Genomic DNA, 12,874 nt, shown 5'->3' on the forward strand with positions numbered 1-12,874 from the left:
CTTCCCAGTGCAAATATTATTGTCAATTATCAACCCAAGCCTGATTATTGCCTAGGCAAAAGTGAGGACTGCAGATGCTGGAAACCAGAGTTTAGATTAGAGTGGAGCTGGAAAAGCACAGCAGATCAGGCAGCATCCGAAAAACAGGAAAATCGATGTTTCGGGCAAAAGCCCTTCATCAGGAATGGAAGCTTGCAGGGTGGAGAGAGATAACATATTGCCTAGGTCTTATTGCATATGGAGATGAACTGTTTCAGTGATTATAGTAACATGACAAATAAAGAATGTTAAATATCAAAGAATTTTTGATTAAGGTGAAAAATTGAACTCAACTAGAATTATGTGTAGGATTTTTGATCTTTGCTCTTGGGAAAAGTAATGAAACATGTACATCCAAACCACATAATTCTAGTTGACTTAATTTTTCACCCTAATCAAAAATTCTTTGATATTTAACATTCTTTTTTTGTTGTCCGGGTAGTTATTGAATCAATGCTAAGATCTTAGCATTGATTCAATAACTACCCAAACAACAAAAAACTGAATTTGCAACCTACATACCTCCTTATCCTTTCTGAATTTGAGGAACAGTTGAAGATGTTTCACCCCAGGTAGAGGGGGAGAGTTCCAGAGTATACACTCCAAAAGGTGATCAAACTAAAGGTAGAGATGAAGAACGAGACATTGGGTGACAAGTGGATAAAACAACTTCATAGTACTTAAAATGTCTAATGCAGGCAAGGCTCATGGCTGATGAGATAGTGATCAAAGTTAGAACAAAATAAATACCTTCTGTAGTGAAGAAAAATGAGAAGAACTTGTATTTGTATAATTCCTGTCATGGTAGTAGAATCTGCCAAAGCACTTTACTGTCAATGCAGTCATTGTTGTAGTATAGCCAAAAAGAACAGACATTTTGAGCACAGCAAGGTCGCACAAAATGCAATGAGCTTAATGACCTGTTAATTTGTTTTGCTGTTGTGTTGGTTGAGGAATAAGTACCAGCTCAGACACTGTCAAAATTACCCATTCTTCTTCCAATGGTGTTTTGAGATTTTCTACTATATCTGAAAAGATGGATGTCATGATTTGGAGGTGCCAGTGTTGGACTTGGGTGTACAAAGTTAAAAATCACATAGCACCAGCTATAGTACAACAGGTTTATTTGGAAGCACTAGCTTTCGGAGCTCTGCTCCTTCATCAGATGGTTGTCAAGATCAACCACCTAATGAAGGTGCAGTGCCCCAAAAGCTCGTGCTTCCAAATAAACCTGTTGGTCGATAACCAGGTGTTGTGTGATCTTTAACTTTGAAAAGATGGGTGGGGCATTAAATTAACATCTCATAACAGCCTCCAAGGTTTTGTCTTGTAGTGAGTATTAGCCACAATTTATATTAAATTTCTTAAATGCACAATTTTCTGACTCCAAAAGAACAATACCACCAGTGAGTTAACACTAATGCTTAAAACAAAGCATATTTTACATTTAAGGCCAAAAGCTTAAGTATTTTGACAAGAATTGGTAAATTCAAAAACTTGTTCCAGATTAAAACCTAAAATTTTCAAAATTTGAAACATTTTGTAATTAAATATATGCATAGATAACTCTGCACTATTTTCAATAATTATCTTTGATAACTATTTTTTGTGGCAATTTGGTTCCTATTTTCAACTTGAAGTGCCTCTTAAGCTATGTGTTTTTTTTTGCTTTATTGGATACCTATGGTCTTTCATAATCAAAGAACAATCTCAAATATATTCAATCCACTGAGACAACTGTGAGCAGCGGAATCTTGACTTTTCATGGTTTTGTTATAAAACAACATTCTTGCCTCACTCTGTTGGATGTGCTGAGCCATTTCAATATGTCAGTATCCTGTACTGTGACAAATAGACAAAATCTGCAAGCACTTTGTATCATGATGCTAGGAGGTTCCCTTCGGTTCCAGGGCGATTTGCCAAAAAAAAAATTCAAAGTATTGCAAAAATTAGCAAAGTATATGTTCAATATAAATTTGTTCTCTGCAGTTTTTGCACTAGCTTATAATATGATTTACTAATGCAGAAAACTGCACTTAGATTGAATGAATTCTCTGATATTTGTGCACATTTGGAAATATAGGAATAGGAGTTGATCACTGATCCTGTCGAGCTGGTGATGCCATTCACTGAATAATCAAATATTTCAATGCCTTTTACTAACACTATCCATCTTCCCTTTATTGGGAATCAGAATTTATTAATCTGTAATTTAAATATATTCAAAGATTGAACTTCCACATTCTCTGGTTTGGAGAATTCCAAATTTGCTCCACTCTGATTAAAAAAGATTTCTCATCCAATTATGTTTCCTTGTTTACAGGCCACCTGTAATATTGTGCTTTTTCCTTTAGTGCAAAGACACTGAAATACACATCTTAAAAAAACTAAAGCTGTTGAAGTTTTCTGAGACATTGAATATTGGACATTAACTAGGGAATGAATCTACAGCTTTAAGTCTTTTTTTTCTCATTTTAAACAGAATTGTTCACAAATGATGACTGTGTTTATTGTTTTTGACTAACCCATTTTCTGCATTTAGAAAAAAAATTCTGAGTTATGAGTTTTAAATGTAATCAGTGAATATATTTTCATGCAAAATTTAAAACTCATTGATTTAAAATATTCCCCACATGCTGGTTCATGGCATTTTTCGCATTTGTCAACATGCAAATAAGTATAAGCAAACATTGAGCAAATAAAAACATTTGAAATTTTGGTTAAAGTGGCAGCAGGATTATAAATTGCACCAAGAATGAACCCTCTTCCACCATGTTCCTAAGGTTTGCCTCTGAAGAGTAAGGTAATATACACATGAGAGTAGATCAGATCAGCTATTGTACCAGGACTATTCCCATTCCCAATTTTGCAGCACGAAACAGACCTTTCAGTCCAACCCATCCATGCCTAGACATGAACTAGTCCTATTTGCTAGCATTTGGCCCATATCCTGCTAATCCCTTCCTATTCAGATGCCATTTAAATGTTGTACTTGTACCCACCTTCACCTCTTCCTCTGGCAGCTTGTTTCATACACCACCATGGTCTGTGTGAAAAAAATCTTGAATATTAGGTGAAATGTACTTCAAACCATCAGTCAGGAAGGTGCTTTTTCTTTCTTTATTCTGTCACAGGATGTGGGCATCACTGGCATGGCCAGCATTTGATGCCCATTCTGAAGTGCCTTGAACTGATTCGCTTGCTGAGCCACTTCAGAGAGTAATTAAGATCCAAGCGCATTGTTCTGCATCTAAAATCCCACATAAGCCAGACTGGGTGAGGATGACTGATTTCCTTATGTGAAGGAAGGATATTTGTGAACCAGTTATCTTTTTACAATAATGGATGGTAATTCCATGGCACTATTACTGAGACTAGTTTTCAATTCCAGATATTATCAACTGAATTTAAATTCCACCAATTGCTGTGATGGGAATTGGACTCATGTATGAAAACCATTAGCCTAATTCTCTGACATTGACGTAAACATTGCACCAGCCCCTCCCTTAATAAAGGATTTGTTCCTCAGGATGAAGTGTATGCCATTGTTTAAATTATAGCTCCAAATATTTAAAATGGTCTGATCAATATTTCAGTGGGAAATATACCAATATCCATTGCATGAACTGAATTGTGAATGTAAATATTAATCAAGAATGCAATCTGGAATGGCAAGGAAGGTAGAGGGATGGGGCTTTGGGAAGAGGTACTGTGGGGTTGTGGAATTTTCCTCCTTAGGTAAAGTTCCGATGGTGTAACAGGACTTCTCAGGAGGCTAAGGATATTTGTTATGTCCATAAGGAACCTCACCAACTTTTACGGAAGCATGATAGAAAGCACTCTGGGTGCATCATAGTTTGGTACAGCAATGCTATGTCCAGGACCATAATAAACTACAGAAAGTTGTGAACACAGCCCACAGCATGGAAGTCAACCTCTCATCAATGGACTCCATCTACACTTCTTGTAGCCGCAGAATAACAGCCAACATTATCAAAAACCCCTCCCACCCAGTTTATATTCTCTTTCAACCTTTTCTGTCAGGCAGGAGATACAGATGCTTAAACACATGGACCAAATGGTTTAAGAACAGCTTCTTCTTCACTGTTATTAGACTGCTGAATGGACTTCTCTGATTTCAAATCTATGTTGATCTTGCTTTTGTGCACCTCCTGTGCAGACGTAACCTTGTATACCTTGCTCTGTCCAAACACCCTATGATCTGTATGAACTTGTCTGTAATGATCTTCCTTCTTGCAAACATAACTGGGGTACATGTAACAATAATAAATCAAATCAAATCACTTCTGACAGGCTCTAATATTGAGCCAGTTTTCCAGGCTGGATCTTATTGATTTTCCATTGAGCCTTGGAATGGGATTTCTATCGTCAAGAAGGATCCCACAAAGAGAAAAGCAGAGCTTAGTGAGCATGTTACATCTGCAATGCCATTGCATCATCAGATTTTAGTCAAAATGATCTGAAAGGTGAAAGCATCGTCTGAAAGTTCACATGGTTCAGTTACTGCAAATATCAGCACTTGAAGTCCTGGGACCACATTGGTACCTGGTTTTGGGTGGTGTTCCATCCCACTAGGGTGACCTGAGACATGAAGGCTCAACACTTCTTTCTTGAACAGAAGCTTAAATAATGCCCATCTCCTAACACTCTGCCTGGCTGAATTATTTTCACATTGAAACTGTGACTCCACTCCATTCGCTCTGCTCCTTTCTTACAAATGAAAACTTACTCCAGGATCCTAAATAGATCCAAGCTCTGCTTGCCTTTTTGTAGGATATGGAGGAATATTCTTTCTTCCAGTTTTACTAAGAAATCCCTTTCATATTTCTTTTCCCTTTACTGTGATGCTTGTATTGGTGCTGTTCCTACTCCCAGCCTGAACTGTAAAAATGTTATTTTGTCACATGATTTTCTGCCACATGATGAGTTTTAGGTTTGAGGCTGACTTGAGGAGAAGACAATTCAAGGATGGTCTTCAGGTTATTCTTCAAAGTAACACTATTTATTATACCTGCATCCCAAATACTATCATAGATGGTAATCTTATACTTCTGAATTATAGTTACATTAGGTAATTACTGTCTTCTGTGACTGTTCCATGTCCTCTCTGGATCTGTTTCAGAGAGTCTCACTTTGGTGTATCTTAGAGTTCTAATTGCCCACATTGTGGTATTTGCACAGAGTGATGTGCAGCTCTGTTACATCAAAGTGAATTTATGATAGGGTCCAAAAACCCCTTTCATCCCCCAGCATAAACATTGATTAACATTTATACATTTTCAAATTAGATACTGAGACAACATATTTTACATTATTTAGAGCATATTTTTCCCATCCTTTCCCAAGTCTTTAACTTGATTAAAAACTGTCTGAAGCTGTGTCAAGAATCTCTATGATCAGATATAGAAATAGGATTGGTGAGGGCAGAGTGGTAGACATGATCTATACAGACTTCTGTAAGGCATTTGACAAGGTTCCCCATGGGAGACTGGTTAGCAAGGTTAGGTCTCATGGAATACAGGGATAACTAGCCATTTGGATACAGAACTGAGCTCAAAGGTAGAAGACAGAGGGTGGTGGTGGAGGGTTTTTTTTCAGACTGGAGGCCTGTGGCCAGTGGAGTGCCACAAGGATCGCTGCTGGGTCCACTACTTTTCATCATTTACATAAATGATTTGGATGTGAGCATAAGAGGTATAGTTAGCAAGTTTGCAGATGACACAAAATTTGGAGGTGTAGTGGACAGCGAAGAAGATTACCTTAGGTTACAATGAGATCTTGATCAGATGGGACAATGGGGTGAGGAGTGGCAGATGGAGTTTAATTTAGATAAATGCTGCATTTTGGGAAAGCAAATCTTAGCAAGAGTGATACGCTTAATGGTAAGGTCCTAGGGAGTGTTGCTGAACTAAGAGACCTTGGAGTGCGGGTTCATAGCTCCTGGAAAGTGGAGCCGCAGGTAGATAGGATAGTGAAGAAGGTGTTATGTATGTTTTCCTTTATCAGTCAGAGTATTGAGTATAGGAGTTGGGGGGTCATGTTGCAGCTGTACAGGACATTGATTAGGCCACTGTTGGAAAAGTGCGTGCAATTCTGGACTCCTTCCTATTGGAAGGATGTTGTGAAATTTGAAAGGGTTCAGAAAAGATTTCCAAGGATGTTACCAGGGTTGGAGGATTTGAGCTAAGGGAGAGGTTGAATAGGCCCAGGTCTGTTTTCCCTGGAGCATTGCAGGCTGAGGGATGTTCTGTAGAGGTTTATAAAATCATGAGGGACATGGATAGGGTAAATAGACAAGGTCTTTTCCCTGGGGTGGGGGAGTCAAGAAGTAGAGGGGAAAGATATAAAAGAGACCTAAGGGGCAACTTTTTCACGCAGAGGGTGGTACGTGTATGGAATGAGCTGCCAGAGGAAGTGGTGGAGGCTGGTACAATTGCAACATTAAAAGGCATCTGGATGGGTATATGAATAGGAAGGGTTCAGAGGGATATGGGCTGGGTGCTGGCAGGTGGGACTAGATTGGGTTGGGATATCTAGTTGGCATGGATGAGTTGGACTGAAGAGTTTGTCTCCATGCTGTATATCGCTATGACTCTGTAAAGTTAGGTGATGTTACCTTCTGGCTGCTTCTGTTAAATCAGAGATTTAAATGATCAGGTGGTCTGACCATGGATCCTGAATGGGTTGTTTGAATCAAGAAGTGAGGCAAAGATTGTGGCATTTTATGTCACATCACTAGTCATGCTAGATTTTGAACTCGTTGAGCTGATAGTTTCTGTGGTAAGGGTTATAATTGAGTAGGCTGGAACAATAAGATGAGATGACAGCAATTGCGATGGATATGACTTTTGGCTTTGTCTAAAATGCATGCTGGGTGCTGCTCAGGCAGTTGTCCTGACTGTACCCTTTCTATGATGATTGAGCAGCACAATGACCCTCTGGGACTATGATGAACTTGCATTTACTCAAGGGAGCATCATTGCTAATTTATTTTCATCTAATGAGGAGACCAAAGATTGCTGATTGATCACAACTGTGATTTTCAAGCCCAAAATGTAATCAGGAAAAGTTTCACAGACCCATGTCACTTCTAAAGCCTTATTTTGGATTCTGGTTCTATATCCGATAGCACCTATCAAGCTTAACATACTGGTTTTCAATGTTCTTCTGGCTATTCTTGAGTAATACTACCTCAATACATATGGTTGAGGTATCCACAACAAGAATCATGAGATACACGAATTGCAGTAAACCAAGACAGTGGTAGAGGTCATCATATCCTTAATCTTCTGAAAGATTGCTTATTGCTGTACATCCCAAAATTAACCTTCTTTAAGACTTCTTTAACAAAATTCTCAGGGGTTCCGTAATACAGATGAGCTGTGGTTAAAACTTAGTCAATTGATTTACCATATCCTGAAAATGTTGTGGATTGTACAGCAGCTTTAGAGTAGGCAGGTGTTCTATCACTTTGGATTTCCAGGGATCAGTTTGTATCCCATTTTTAATGATGTTCTGACCTCGGGAACAAATTGATTAAAAAAAAATCACATTTGTCATTCTGAATAAAGCCTGATGCTTGAAAACATTTCATGATATCATGTACTTTCTTACCATGGAATTGGGTTCTTTCAGCAGTATCAGGATACCATCCATTTGGCAAATGATGCTATCAAGTCATTGAACAATGTTGGACATAGTGCAATGGAAAACGTCCAGGATAAAAATGATACCAAAGTATCTGTTGTAGTCTGTTGAAATGGTATTGCCCAGAGGGAGTGATGATGTTGGTGACTAATCAAGGCATCTCATCCAGATCAACCTGCCAAAACCCATTAATGATATCCAGCTGCAAAAATATTGTTCTGGTGATAAGCTCAGCCAAAGCATTCATCAACCACACATAAAGGAAGAAGTTCTTTAGCAGCTTGTTCACTGAGCTTAGCGTGGTCCACACAAATTCTTATGGAGCCTTTGGGCTTTGGACCTGTAACCATTCCTGAGCACCATTCTGTAGGCTTAATCACTGGAGAGACAACCCTCATTTGACCAAGTCTCCAATTACTTCTACACTTTCTCTGTCAGTGTGAGGGATTTTCTGAGATGTGAATATATGTGATTGTATTACGAGTAAGTAATTTTGAAAGGCATCTCAATTTTTCCCAGTCATGGAAACAATTTGGGATACTGGTCATGAAAGACATGTTTTGTAGAGTCGGACGTCTTGTACTCAGTGCAGGAGGTTGAAGGAAAAGCATGCCTTCCAGCTCAATAGAGACAATTGCTGGTTACTGATATGTGTACTCTGTGAATATATGTACAACATGCTACGTCACTTTAACTGTAGGTCTGGTACCTCCAGCTGCATACAGCTTCATGCCAAGTGGTAACATATTCATTCCCGTTAACCATGAGGCACCATCTGAGATAACCATGATTATAGCATCATTGTCTATCTTAAATTTAGTTGGATAACTGTTTATCTTAATGGCTTCTGGCAAATCTTATCAGGTGACTGCTTAATTTCTCTTAAGAAAGGGAGAGAAAATTGTTCCATTGCAGTACTGACCTGTTCGAAAGCATGAATCACTGTGTTGGGCTGAGCACAAATTGATTGGATGCTTGGTTTGTTCTGCAGACTAAAGCATACCTTTGAGCAGAGACCTCTCTTCCCACAACAAATGCATTGTTGCTGGGAAGCTGGACAGTTTCTCCTGTGTTGATGCGGCATTTTGGAGAAGCTGCTGCAGTATTTGAATGCTTAGGATTCCACATTGTTATTGTCACATGTGATGCATTGTTCAGATGGGAAGTCTGCCTCTTTTGGTCAGAAGTTTTACAGTGTTTTAAACAGTAAAACGTCTCTGTGGAAAATCTCTTGCCTTATATGAAATTCCTGTTGTTTAATAATTCTATTTTATTTTCTATTTCCTAGACTGCTATTTGGACTGCCTGCTCTAGAGTTAGATTCAATTTTGGTTGAAGAATGTTCAACTGTGGAAGTTAATATCGACTATTGAAGGATGATCTGGTTAGTGTTATGTTTGCACTTGAACTGAAACATTGATTATAATCTATCAGAAGATTATCTGCTAGTGTATAGCAATAAGCTGACGTCCTTTCCATGCAGTAAAGAAGTGTGCTCAACTGTTTTATATTTAATTTTGTGCCCAATCTAGAAGCTGTTTTCTTCACCTTTTGGTGGTATTGCATTGTGCTTCTCAAGCTTTGAATGTAAATCGATTCATTGAAAATACAAGTGACGTATTGGTGGCTGATAACAGGTAGAAAGTATCATGGTGTTTTGATGGTGGAGTAAAAGCCGTTCAGTATGTGAAAGAGTACTTCTAGCTGCAAAATAAAATCTAGAAACTGTCCAAAATCTTAGGAATTACACTTTACATTTGTCAGAAAAAATGAAAGATCATGGGAATGTGGTGATTTGGATCCACTATTGGTCAGTTACTGGAAAGAAAGACTAATGGTAGATGGATGTTTTTGTAAATGGGAAGTGGTGTTCCACAGGGCTCGATGTTAGTCCTTTACTCTCTTTGGTACTCGTTAATGATTCTGATTTAAATCCGGTGCAGGAGGGGAGCATGACAAGTAAATTACTGGATGACATAAAAGGTTGCTGCGTAGTGAGGTGTCAACCAGTACTACTTGCATACCAAGCAGCATAAGCAGCAAGTGATAGACAGAGCTAAGTGATCCCACAACCAATGGATCAAATTTGCCTGCAGATTTGCCACATCCAGTTGTGAATGATGGTGGACAATTGAACAACTCACTGAGAAGGAGGCTCCACAATTATCCTCAATGACAGAATAGCCCAACACATCAGGGCAAAAGATACGACCGAAGCATTCGCAGCAATCTGCAGCCAGAGATGATACACCATGACCTCTTCCAGTGGTCCCCAGCGTCATACATACCAGTCTTCAGCCAATTCGATTCACTCCACATGATATCATGAGGCAGCTAGAGGCACTGGATTTTGCAAAAGCTCTGGGCATTGATGACATTCCAACAGTAGTAGTGAACTCTTGTGCTCCAAAATATTCACCGCTCCCCTAGCCAACCTCTTCCAGTACAGTTTAAACACTGGCAATGTTTAATCTCACAGTGGCACTGGTAATCTATTGGACAATGTTGAAAATTGTCCAGGTATGTCCTGTACACAAAACGCAGGACAAATCCAACCTGGACAATTACCATCCCATCAGTCTACTTTTGATCATTAGTAAAATGATGGGAGGTGACATCAACAGTGCTATTAAGCAGCAGCTGCTCAGCAATAACCTACTCAGTGATGCCCATTTAGGATTCTACCAGGGCCACTCAGCTCCTGCCCTCATCACAGCACTTGGTTCAAATATGGACAAAAAAAAATTAATTCTAGAGGTGAGAATGATCGCCCGTGGCATCAAGGAGCCTTACTAAAACTGGAATCAGTGGGCATCAGTGGCAAATGTCCATTGGTTTTGAGTCATACCTGGCACAAAAGAAGATGGTTGTGGTTGTTGGAGGTCAGTCGTGTCAATTCCAGGGCATCTCTTCAGGAGTTCCACAGGGTAGTGTTCAAGGTCCAACCATCTTCAGCTGCTTCATTAATGACCTTCCCTCCATCATAAGATCAGAAGTGGGAATGTTCGCCAATGGTTGCACAATGTTTAGTGCCATTCGCAACTCCTCAGATACTGAAGCAGTCTGTGGTCAAATGCAGCAAGATCTGGAGAATATCCAGGTTTGGGCTGATATGTGGCAAGTATCATTCACATCACACAAATGCCAGGCAATGGCCATCTCTAATAGGAGACAATCTAACCATTGCCCATTGTCATTCAATTGTGTCACCATCACTGAAACCCCTACTGTCAACATCCTGAGGTTACAAAATTCAACTGGACTTGCCACATGAATACAGTGATTACGTGAGCAGATCAATTAGATTAGATTATCTACAGAATGGAAACAGGTCGTTTGGCCCAACAAGTCCACACTGACCCTCCAAACAGTAACCCACCAAGACCCGTTCCCCTACCCTATATTTACCCCTGACTAATTCACCTAACAGCATGGACAATTTAGCATGACGAATTCACCTAACCTGCAGATCTTTGGATTGTGGGAGGAAACCAGAATACCTGGAGGAAACCCACACAGACATGGGAAAATGTGCAAACTCACACAGACAGTTGTCCGAGGTGGGAATCGAACCCGGGTCCCTGATGCTGTGAGGCAGCAGTGCTAACCACTGAGCCACCAAGCCACACCTTCTGCAGTGAATAACTCAATTCCTGACGACTGAAAGCTTGTCTATCATCTACAAGGCACAAGTCAGGAGTGTGATGGAATACTTCTCACTTGGATGGGTGCAGCTCTAAAAGCTTGTCACTATCCAGGACAAAGTAACCCACTTGATTGGCACCACACCCACAAACATGCATTCTCTCCATCACCAACACTCAGTTGCAGCAGTGTGTACTATCTACAAGATGAACTGCAGGAATTCACCAAAGATCCTTAGAAAGCACCTTCCAAACTCACGACCACTTCCACCTGGAAGGACAAGGGCAGCAGATAGTTGGGAACATCACCACCTGCAAATTTCCCTCCAAGCTATTCACCATCCTGACTTGGAAATATATTGCCATTCTTCGGTCAAAATCCTGGAATTCCCTCCCTAATGGCATTATGGATCAACCTATAGCACGTGGACTGCAGTGATTCAAGATGGCAGCTTATCACCACCTTTTCTAGGGCAACTAGGGGCAGTCAATAAATGCTTTTTAGCCAGCACATCTCATGAATAAGATTTAAAACATTGTGATAAATAGGACAGTTGCAAGATGATGTCAATGGTTAGGTTGAGTAGGCAAAAATGTGGCAAATTGAATTCAGTCTCGAAAGTGTGAAGTCATGCATTTGAGAAGGACAATCAAAGCAAGTGAATACACAATAGATGGGATAGGATTGAGTGAATATCCATATATCCCTGAAGGCAGCAGGACAGGTAGATAAGACGGTAAGGAAGACATGGTGGATGCTTTTCTTCGTTGGCTGGGGCATTGAATACAAAGTCAGGGATGCTGGCAATTGGGATGAAACTGGAGTCCTGGTCACTCTGTTACACAAAGGACATAATTGCAACATTTTCACTCAGAAGGTGATGGATGTGTGGGATTCACAGGCTAGCTTGGTGGCTGAGGTAGAAATCCTCAGCTCAATCAAATGGAATCGAGGTGAAGTGGTACAACATGCTAGTAAGAGGAATTAGAATGGATAGCTCAGTTATTCAGCCAGTGCATACATGATGGATTGAATGACCTATTTTTTTTTTCTGTGCTCACTTTTCTATGGTTCAATGGTTCCTGAGAACACCAGCAGAATCTTCACAGCCCCTGAATGATATGGGATGTGGTGAGAAATTTGGGAGAAATCACATGAAATTTCCAGTGAGGCTCATCTCAAAGTCAAGACCAACAAGATCAACTTTTTAACCAAGTGCTGGAAGGTCAGACAAGATTCTCATGAGTGAATGTCAAAAGACTGATTAATATGGATTATTGCGCACAATCATCCTCATTATTACGGAATCGTGCCTCACGAGTATGCAGAATCCCATTCTTCCATCCACTGGATAGAAACGAGACATGGAGAATTTCTGTCATTAAAATCTGAGCAGGTACCTGGTGACTCCAGCTCATGTTAGCTCTTTTGGACCTCTACCTTGGTCACCTGGCATCAAAATCTCAGGGGACACTCATAGGTTACGATCCTACACACCATCCATAAACATTGACAACCATCA

General features: G+C 39.9%; 1 long non-coding RNA gene across 2 annotated transcripts in view; it reads left to right on the forward strand.

Annotated features, from left to right (window-relative positions):
• Positions 1-12,874, forward strand: part of LOC148149943 (uncharacterized) — a 115,236-nt gene that overhangs the window by 47,069 nt on the left and 55,293 nt on the right. Inside the window, exon 2 of one of the 2 annotated variants that reach the window (XR_015757114.1) lies at positions 8,996-9,091. The exons of the other annotated variant lie outside the window; for it this stretch is intronic. This is a non-coding gene — a long non-coding RNA (uncharacterized LOC148149943). The remainder of the gene's footprint in view (positions 1-8,995; positions 9,092-12,874) is intronic. 2 annotated transcript variants of the gene reach the window in all.

Source organism: Chiloscyllium plagiosum, unplaced genomic scaffold (assembly GCF_037043375.1).
Source record: "Chiloscyllium plagiosum isolate Xiang-an unplaced genomic scaffold, Cpla_swu_hap1 HiC_scaffold_5, whole genome shotgun sequence".
Classification (NCBI taxonomy): domain Eukaryota; kingdom Metazoa; phylum Chordata; class Chondrichthyes; order Orectolobiformes; family Hemiscylliidae; genus Chiloscyllium; species Chiloscyllium plagiosum.